Raw genomic sequence first — 10,743 nt, forward strand, 5'->3', positions numbered from 1 at the left:
AACCAAAACAATCAGACCTCATTCTTTCCCAATTTTGAGACGTATTGCATTTCAATATTGTTATTGTTATGACGGAGTCTACAGTTAATTGTCTGTTACATAAGTTGAGGTGCCAGAAACCTCAGGATGTAACCTGGGGTGGGGAGGGGTGAGTACAGTAGTACACTACACACTAGGGAGGGGGAGTACACTACACACTTGTCTTAAATGAGGAGGAGGAGTACAGTAGTACACTACACACTCGTCTGAAATTAGGAGATGGAGTACAGTAGTACACTAGTCTTAAATAAGGAGATGGAGTACAGTAGTACACTAGTCTTAAATAAGGAGATGGAGTACAGTAGTACACTAGTCTTAAATGAGGAGATGGAGTACAGTAGTACAGTACACATTAGTCTTAAATGAGGAGATGGAGTACACATTAGTCTTAAATGAGGAGGGGGAGTACAGTAGTACACTACACACTAGTCTTGAATGAGGAGATGGAGTACAGTACACACTAGTCTTGAATGAGGAGATGGAGTACAGTACACACTAGTCTTAAATGAGGAGATGGAGTACAGTACACACTAGTCTTAAATGAGGAGATGGAGTACAGTAGTACAGTACACACTAGTCTGAAATGAGGAGGGGGAGTACAGTAGTACACTACACACTAGTCTTAAATGAGGAGATGGAGTACAGTACACACTAGTCTTGAATGAGGAGATGGAGTACAGTACACACTAGTCTTAAATGAGGAGATGGAGTACAGTACACACTAGTCTTAAATGAGGAGATGGAGTACAGTACACACTAGTCTTGAATGAGGAGATGGAGTACAGTACACACTAGTCTTAAATGAGGAGATGGAGTACAGTACACACTAGTCTTAAATGAGGAGATTGAGTACAGTACACACTAGTCTTAAATGAGGTGGGGGAGTACACTAGTACACTAGTCTTAAATAAGGAGATGGAGTACAGTAGTACACTAGTCTTAAATGAGGAGGGGGAGTACAGTAGTACACTTCACACTATGGGCTTAACAGTATACGTAAGAATCACATCCACATTTCCCGGACAGTCGTTACCAGTGTTGATGGGAAGACGCAGTGAAAGAATAGAGACACGAGGGAGAAACAGAAAGCTGTTGTTGCTTCTTACGATTGTTGTTTACAGGGAGCCAATGAGCGAGAGTGCCATGAGGACGGCTGGGTGTTCAGTGAAGGAGGTGCCGAGGTGAGGAGAAGATGAAACCCCTTTGGAACATGACTGCCCCTCAGTGGTTTTAGGTGAGGGGGCGGAGGTGGTTAGAAAGAGGGAGAAGGTGGGACACCACAATCTGAAATACTGGTCTCACCACCATCTGAAATACTGGTCTCACCACCATCTGTATGTCAGCCAACTGACTGTTGATTGTCAACAATAAGTTTCCTTTCCAAAAGTGGTGTCCTTCATTCTGAAAGACACCAGAAAGCCTGTTGGGTAACGGACAAGGACAGACTGTTTAGGCTATGTGCGTTAGAGTGGACTTCCTTATCCTTATACAAGCATCATTACACAAGTTAGAAAGGCAGCTTTGCTGAAACTCATAATTGTTGGTATCTTCTGTCGTACAGTAATAATAATAATAATAATAATAATAAGAAGAAGAAGAAGAACAACAACAACAACAAGAAGGCCCAACAGAGGATGCTCTTCCTGAATGAATGAATGAATGAATGAATGGACTTTATTGTCATTGCTACAGTACAGGTACCAAACAACGACATTTAGGAGGGGTGGCTCCCCTGGTGTTAGGAAAAGGGAAAAAAAAAAACTTTTTAAAAAAAAATTCACAAGAAGGGAAGGAGCTGGTTTACATAAATAAAGGCTATGTACACAATCCACTGTACTATACTGTACAGATAGACGACTAGGGTTGTCATATTGCACAATAGTATTTTTTCACGTTATTTAAAGTGTCACAGTTTGCAGGCTTGAAATGTACATGTTTGTGCCTCAGCACTACACCTGATTTTTTCAGTCCAGCAGCTGCCATACAATCCGTCCAGACTGTCCAGGGCCCAGAACGTAGGTCTTTGCTGTGTTTAGGGCCTGGACGGCCCTGTGGTAGAAGCTGTTCTTCAGTCTGTTAGTCTTAGCGGCCAGGGTCCTGAACCGCCTTTTCGAGGGCAGCCTGGTAAAGTGTACGTACCCAGGGTGGGTCGGGTCCCTGGAGATCTTGGAGGCCTTCCTGAGACAGCGTGTGTTGTACAGCTCTTCCAGAGAGGGGAGGGGGGCGCCGGTGATCTTCTGTGCTGTTCTCACGACTCTCTGTAGCGCATTTCTCTCCGCTGTTGTGCAGCTGGAGAACCAGTTGCAGATGCCGTAGGTGAGGATGCTCTCCACTGCGCCGCGGTAAAAGGTCACCAGTATCTCCTGCTTGCTGTGTTCCTTCCTGAGGCATCTCAGGGTGTATAGCCGCTGTTGTGCCCTCTTGATGGTGCCTTTTGTGTTGTCCTTCCAGGTCAGGTCATCCCGCATGTGGTTCCCCAGGAATCGGATGGTTGAGACTCTCTCCACGCTCTCTCCGTCGATGAGCAGGGGCTGGATCTCGGACTTTTTCCTCCTGAAGTCTACGATGATTTCCTGGGTCTTTGACTTGTTCAGCAGCAGGTTGTTAACCTTGCACAGCTTGCTCAGTTGCTCTACCTCATCCCTGTACGCCGCCTCGTCCCCCCCCGAGATACATCCCACCACGGTGGTGTCGTCTGCAAACTTTACGATGGAGTTGCTGGGGTGGACGGGGGTGAAGTCGTAGGTGTAGAGGTTGTAGAGGATGGGGCTTAGCACGCAGCCCTGGGGGGTCCCAGTGCTGAGTCTGAGGGCTGTGGAGGTGTAGGGGCCCACCCGCACCCTCTGGGGGCGGTCGGTCAGGAAGTCCTTGATCCACGCACATATAGAGTGTGATAGACCCAGGTCTAGTAGTTTGGTCACTAGCCTGTCTGGAAGGATGGTGTTGAAGGCGGAGCTGAAGTCCACGAAGAGCAGTCTCGCGTAGCTGTTTCCCCTCTCCAGGTGGGATAGAGTGGCGTGGAGAGTCGTCGCGATGGCGTCCTCTGTGGACCTGTGGGCTCTGTAGGCGAACTGGTATGGATCCAGGTTGGGCGGGAGGCGTGTGAGTATGTGGGCCCGGACTAGTTTCTCGAAGCACTTCATGATGATTGGTGTGAGTGCCACCGGGCGGTAGTCGTTTAGGCAGCTCACCGTGCTTTTCTTCGGGACTGGGATGATAGTTGAGGTTTTCAGGCAGGGTGGGACGGTGGCCTGGGACAGGGACTGGTTAAAGATGTTGGTGAAAACCCCGGCCAGCTGGCCGGGGTTGGTGAAAACCCCGGCCAGCTACGGCAGCTGAAGAAATTCAATATGCCGCAGAAAGTGATGGTTGGGTTCTACATGTCCATCATTGAGTCCATCCTCAGCTCATCAATCACCGTCTGGTTCGCTGCCTTCACAGCGAAGTCACCACCTCTTCCAAAGTCTCCCATCTGGAAAAAGGTTCCGATTTATAAAGACCAAAACCTTGCGCCACCTGAACAGTTTCTTCCTCGTGGCAGTGGGCCTCACAAACAAGCCTCTCATTGACTCTGGGACTTCTTCTTCTTCTTCTTCTTCTTATTATTATTATTATTATAGATTTTATTTAAAAGAGCCTTTCTTAAACTCAAGGACACTGTACAGAAAAAAAGAGAAGAAGGACAATAAACCAAAAACACAACAAACAAAAACAAAAAAACAGAATAGAGATACAGGCAGCTATGGGGGATAGTGTTAGTCAGGACCCATGCCATGCTGTACGAAGGCGAGTCTGAACAGATGCGTCATGAGTCTGGTCTTGAATGTATTGAGAGTATCAGAGCATTGGATGGCTGGTGAAAGGGTGTTCCACAGCTTGGGTGCAGCAACAGAAAAGGCTTGATCGCCAAGTGTGCGTCACCTAGTGTGGGGTATGACGATGAGATCAGCATCAGAGGTGTTGGAGACCACGTGCAGGGGTGTAGGGGTGGAGTAGGTCAGTTAGGTAGGCAGGAGCCAGGCCATGGAGTGCCTTAAAGGTGAGGAGGATCTTGAAGGAGATTCTATGTTTTATGGGGAGCCAGTGAACTTGTTGCAGGGTAGGGGTGATGTGATCCCAGGGCTTAGTGCGGGTGAGGATGCTGGCAGCTGAGGTTTGGATTGTAGCCAATTCAGGACCTTGCTGGAAACACAGAGAAGGACTCCATTACAATAATCCAGGCGGGAGGTGACAAAAGCATGTATTAATGTTTTGGCAGAGATATTGGAGAGTGAAGGTCAGAGACGGGAGATGGTTTTGTGATGGAAGAAGGCATACTTGGTGACTGACCGTATGTGGGGTTCAAAGGAAAGGGTTGGATCCAGTAAAACCCCCAGATGGAACAGCCATCAATAGTCAGGAAGAGCTTACTGATCTTTTGAAGGAGGGTCTTGGGCACAACAACCATGAGTTCTGTTTTATTGCTGTTGAGTTTGAGAAGATTGGTGGTCATCCATTCTTTGATTTCATGGAGATGAGGGAGGGGGAGGGAGGGCGGCAGAGGGTTTTGTGTGGAGGTAGAGCTGGGTGTCGTCAGCATATGTGTTGAATTTGAGGCCATGTTTCCGAATGATTTCACCAAGTGGGAGGAGGTAGATGGTGAACAGTAGTGGGCCAAGAACGGAGCCCTGAGGGACGCCTTGTTTCACTGGTGCTGGGGCGGATCTGGACCCCCTCAAGGGACACGTACTGCCACCTCTTGGACAGGTATGATTTGAACCAAGCCAGGAGTGTTCCAGTGATGCCGAGGGTGGTCTCAAGTCATGGATGGTGTGTGAGATCAAAAGCCGCAGAAAGGTCAAGGAGAATGAGTATATTGATATTGCCATCATCCGCAGCCAAGAGGAGATCATTGACCACCTTGACCAGAGTTGTTTCGGTGCTGTGCTTGGCACTGAATCCGGATTGTAGTGGTTCAAACAGTTGGTAGAGTGACATATATATGGTTCTGGAGTTGAGAGGCAACTGCACATTCTAGAATCTTGCTGAGAAAGGGGAGGTTGGAGACGGGTCGGAAATTACTGAGGTTGTCTGGGACCAGACCCAGTACTTAGCTTGGAAGGAATTATACAGTATTCTGTATACTGACAACAAATAGATGATACTGTATGTCGATTGATGGAGTGTGTGTTACGTAGTGCGTATATATGTGTAATACAGCACACACCCTACAATAGACAGTAAATGAGAGACAACCAGGATGAATTAGAGGGGAATAAAATTGGACACACCTTCAACACACTTCATATTGCATATTTTCTAAACACAAAAATGTTTTCTAAACACAAAAACAATTCCCCTTGACTGGGTCCAAGTATTTTGTGGATATTGTGTAAAAAAAAAACTATTTAATCAGATCCAGTATTATGACTGGTTAGCTACACTGGAGCTCTCCCAGACAACAAACATTTATGGATGGCTGGTAACTACAGGACCCCTAATTGTTAAGTTGCCAACATGGTGGTTTACTGCTATTGGCCCAACAGTGCACCAGTGATGATTTATGGCCCAACCATCGGCCTGCCAATGGTAGACCAACAGTCTGCCATCACCATGCCAACGGTAGACCAACGGTCTGCCATCACCATGCCAATGGTAGACCAACGATGGCATGCAAATCATGGTAGACCGACAGTGCTTACAATGTGGTTTGACAGCGGTTTTTAATCATTGATGTTTAAATTATATTACATGTTGTTGGAACTCTAGGAAGTGCACATATTAGCAAAAAAAAGTATTCTTCACTATACTAAATCCCTCACATGGAAATGCCTCTCTGATAGCCTTTAGTTGCATCCCACTCCTGACATCAGCATAGTGAAAAGCAGGGTAGCGTAACTTGCCATAAGTGGGTATCAAACTAAGACCACTAACCGGCCACACTAGCTACAACACCAAGGGAGTTAACTACCTTGGCAGAGCTGCTAACTGACCTTAAACAGGGTCATTAAAGTATTTTGGGCAGTCAGATTTTCTCTCATATTTCAGGCTGCCTTTAGAGATTTTCTACATCATTTCTGTGCTCATATTATGGCTATTTTCCGTCTGTTTGGGCTATCATTGGTCAAGGGGGGAAAACATTTGGCAAGCACTCTGGGTGGCAAGGAATCGTATGTCTTTTCCAAAATGGCACCTGTTACAAATGGCGCTCCGACATAACAAATGACACATATCCTGTCTAAGCTGAATCAGACACGCTAAATTAAAGGAGACACCATACCAGACGTTTTCATTCTGCACCATCAGCTTGGTTCATTTCAGGTCACCGCTTAAGACCGTGAATGCTTTAACACACAACTACAGGGCTTTTCCCTTCAGTCATGCTGCCTGTCTAGGAAAGAATTGTGTATTAAACCAACATTCCAGAGACAAAAATAACACTTTTAAGAGAAATATAGGCACATAAGACAACACGAGGAAAATGTGCATGATTGTGAATACTGTCACCCAAAAACTACTTTTATTGCCCATAAAAGAGTATTGATCTCATCCAGCACCGTAATTGAGTATGAATAACATAGACTAGTTGAATCAATAAGCAACAGTATTCTCATACAAAAGTCCATTATGGACAAATAAAGGCACACAATTTAGAAATGGAAAATCGATTTGAGTAATTACGTGTAGAATAACATTTCGGAAAATAAGAATACAGGCCACCCTTGCATTGGCCTCAGTCTTATTCAACTTTCAATTCAGTATAAAATGCTATTACTTTGTTTTACCCATACAGTACTGTTATGAGAAACCCCTGTTTTTGCACTCTCTGTTTAAGATGACACTAGAGAATAAATCTTGTGTCGGTTGGCTCACCACAAAATCTTGTTTGGCCTTACTACTACCTACTGTAACGCTACTTTACTGACCTCCCGGTGTCTCATCAATGGCCGACTCCTTTCAACACTTCCAGAAGTAATACATCAGAAACTCCACACAACGCCTTAATTACTGTATAATGGCATTTCTGTTGCTAAAATTGTTGAAACCAACAGCCACATTCTAAAGTAAATCATATGTTGACTATCTGTTGACTCTCCTGGTGTTTTGTATGCTCTAACGTTAAGACATTGAACGGGGAAGGGGAAAAAAGGGGAAGAAGAGAGGGAAGGTGTGAAGGAGAGGGATGGAATTTAGCATGATAGAGACAAGGTGGTGTTACGTGCAATGGTGGTCAGTTCCAGGAAAACAAACTACAGTATCTGCGTTCTTACAATTGTTGTTGCGAGTTGATTCCACATTGGACCATTTACCATCCACAGATTTCTACTGGATAGTGTCATATCGTCACATCATCATCATTGGTTTCTGCGCCAATAGCCAATCCACCACATGTTGTAATCAGTGAATTGATCAAGTATTACTCTATATTGAGTAATCTAGTGATCTATTTTGACACTCTCATTTATGGCAGTGATAGTATACGGTGTGATACTGTGAGTGCCCTCCACACATATGAGCTGGTTTTGCTTCTTTCCCTGGCATGCAGCCATAACCTCCTGTTTACTCTGTGTATTTAAAAAAGACAGCGCCGTCTTTTTCCCCCTCTCTTTTTTGCTCTTCTCTGATCCATCGTTTCTCCTGGTGCGATGATGCTATATTTATTTGCCCCATGTCTGAGAATGCAGAGACAAAAATTGCAGCATTATTTTGACCAGACTGTTTATGGGTGTTGGAGAAGGAGGAGGAGGAGAGGCCAGGGGAAGAGAAGAGCTGACCCAGCTTTGGTTCACCACGACTCGGCCTCAGTGGCCTGCGACACCCCCTCTCGGGTTCGGTCTGGTGGTGGTGGGGGTGTTCATGGGGGTGTTGGGAGGGGATGAGACTGGTTTCTTCACCTCCTCCTGGGCTTGGTTGTATGAGTGTGTGTGTGTCTCTGAATCTGCATGTGTGTGTGTGTGCGTGTGTGTGTTGGGGGGGACTTGGTTTAGTGGTAGTGTTGGGGTGGATGAGGCGGGTTCCATGGTTTGCACAGCCAGTCTGAACTAGCTTCGCCTGGCCGCACAGTGAAATGAAGACCAGGCGCGGTGGACCCATTCCAACTGCACAGCAGGGAAGGAGAAGGAGAGAGAGATGGAGGGAGCAGAGGAGAGGAGAGAGAGAAAGAAACGAAACAGAAAAGAAAAAAGAAAGAAACAGAAAAGGTGGAGGGAGAGAAATAGAGATAGAGCAGAGTCAGTGAGGTTAGCCTTGAAGGACTGGAAACTCGTGAAGTTTATTTTGGAGGAGCGACGTTATTGTTTAACTTACCACAAAACCTTAGGTGTGGATAGGAATTCAAGATGGAGACAACATAGAGACGTTAGCCTGCCATATAGACCACGGACACGTCCAATTATGATGTGTTCAAATTGGAGTATAAGACACAACAGAGAGTTACATAAGGACAGAGAGCAAGCTTAGCAGGTTAAATTCAGAATTCCAAATGGACCCTGAAGCCCATATTCCCACCCTATTCCCTCACCTAAGGGCTTCTGTAGATCTCATAGGGCTTTCACACCGGCAAGGCTCTGTGCCCGAACTTAATTCTGTACCGGGCGGCGCGTTCGACCAAAAATAAATTAGTTTGGAACCTGAAAAGTTGGTTCGCAGCTGGAACCAGAAAATAGTGGTTCATCAGGAATCAAAAACTAGAACCGTGATGTCGTCAGTGGATGTGTCATATTCTAGGCTATGAAGGCTAGCAAGAAGGAAGGAAACAAAATGTAATCTAATCTAAATCTAATCATTAGTGAAAATTATCAAAGTTTCATCATTCTCTCTATCTTCCTCACATGCTCAGCAAACACACACACGCACACTCGCAAATGGGAACTTCGTAAGCCATTTCTATTCTAGTAACAGAGCTGCTGGCTAGTAAGAGAACGTGTTTAGAAAGTGTCTTTTGTTTTTTCTCATACAAAATAGTGTTTATTTCAGATACTGTAGTGAAAGATATTATCCTCATTTGCAGTGAAGTAGCCGCCATCTTGTTGTGACATTTTTGTTTATCCTACCCCTTCATCACACAACGTTGATAGTTCTGCTTAAACTGGTATGAACGCGGGCTGGTTCGCCAGAGAGCACCAAGGTTCTGAGACTCCAGAATGGGAACCGGAACCAGCACAGAGCCTTGCCGGTGTGAAAGCCCTGTCAGAGGATTGACATGGTACCCAGCCAATAAGAGGGCGAGATGGAGCTATCACCATTTACTGTAGTTTATATCTGTCTGATCCTATCAGATCTACAGGAGTGCTTTGGGGGGTCAGGACCTACTGCTCAAATGAAGACAAGATGGATGGTTAGCTGGGAACCCTGAAATGAAAGTTTGCCACAAATTGTCTAAATCTTCCATATATACATTCTGTGAAAGTTGCAGGCCTCAGTCTTAATTAATGGACAAAATAAGCACCTGACAAAACATTGTTTTGTTTTTTTGTGTGTTTTTTTGCAGGGCCGGATATGACTGTTTGATATATTAGGATATTGGAGATATTACACAGGGAAATCATTTCTAACATCTAACTGCAGGGTAAGGTATCCGTCATCTCCTTGGCAGACCAGAATGCATGGCCCTTCGCCCAGTAGGGGGCCAGTGACAGGACACTCCCCTACACGCTTTTGACTATAACATTCCTATAAATTACGGTCTTGGTAATTTTCTCTCTAATGTGCAACAGTTTAGGCAATGACTCATCAAGAAAACAAAATAATGAAGCGATCAACCAATGAGCTGGAACAGTCTCTCCTGGATGGGGACAGCAAAGTCCGCAAACTTGCTAAATATTTCCTTTACACCACTGCTCTGGTTTCAGCTCAACAATGGGTCATTGTTGTGGCATCCATTTGGCCAAAAGCGCAATCGCAACCAGCTGATCCTGAGCGATCCACTATTGTCTTGAATCTAAGAGCTCTGTAATCAACTTTGTAATGAAACCTGACATAGGGTTTGAAGGTCAAAACAGCCCCAAAAATTGCCCTCTCTCGCCAGTTCTCTTGGAGCAATAGAAGCTGCAGGGGGCCTTTTACCGTCTGTGTGTGTGTGTGTGTGTGTGTGTGTGTGTGTGTGTGTGTGCGCGTGTGTGTGTGTGTGTGTGTGTGTGTGTGTGTGTGTGTGCGTGTGCGTGTGCGTGTGCGTGTACGTGTGCGTGTGCGTGTGCGTAAGCGTAAGCGCGTTCCTTTGTGCACGTGACTGCGTGCGTGCATGCATGAGTGTGTGTGTGTGTTGCCGGTGATGAACAGGAGACCCAGTCAGTTACGTGTATAAACCTCTGAAAAGATAGAGACTTGTATGCTTTCAAATGCCTTGGCACAATTCTCAAGTAGAGCGCACCTCAAGAGCTAAAGTTCCATTGAGGTGAGTCGTGTGTCTTCATCATGCAATTCACCTTCCCTGTCTCTGTCTGTCTGTCTGTCTGTATGTGTTTATCTGTGGGTCTCCTGTGTGTCGTTGTGTCTACTGCACCATCAGGGGCAGGAACTAAGTTATGCCATGACACCACAAAACAACACTTTACCTCCGTTCGCTTATGAAATCCATAACACGTTGATGTGTTTCTGCAGTGTTTTCAACAGCTGCCCCGAGAGACACGTGCTCTCTCTTCTCCTCCCTCTCCTTCTCTCTGTGTCTCTCTTTCTCTCTCTCTCTCTCTCCATCTCTCCAAGTTTCTCATTACAAGACACTATGTA

This window comes from Nansenia antarctica (assembly GCF_963989245.1).
Source record: "Nansenia antarctica genome assembly, chromosome: 2".
Taxonomy (NCBI): domain Eukaryota; kingdom Metazoa; phylum Chordata; class Actinopteri; order Argentiniformes; family Microstomatidae; genus Nansenia; species Nansenia antarctica.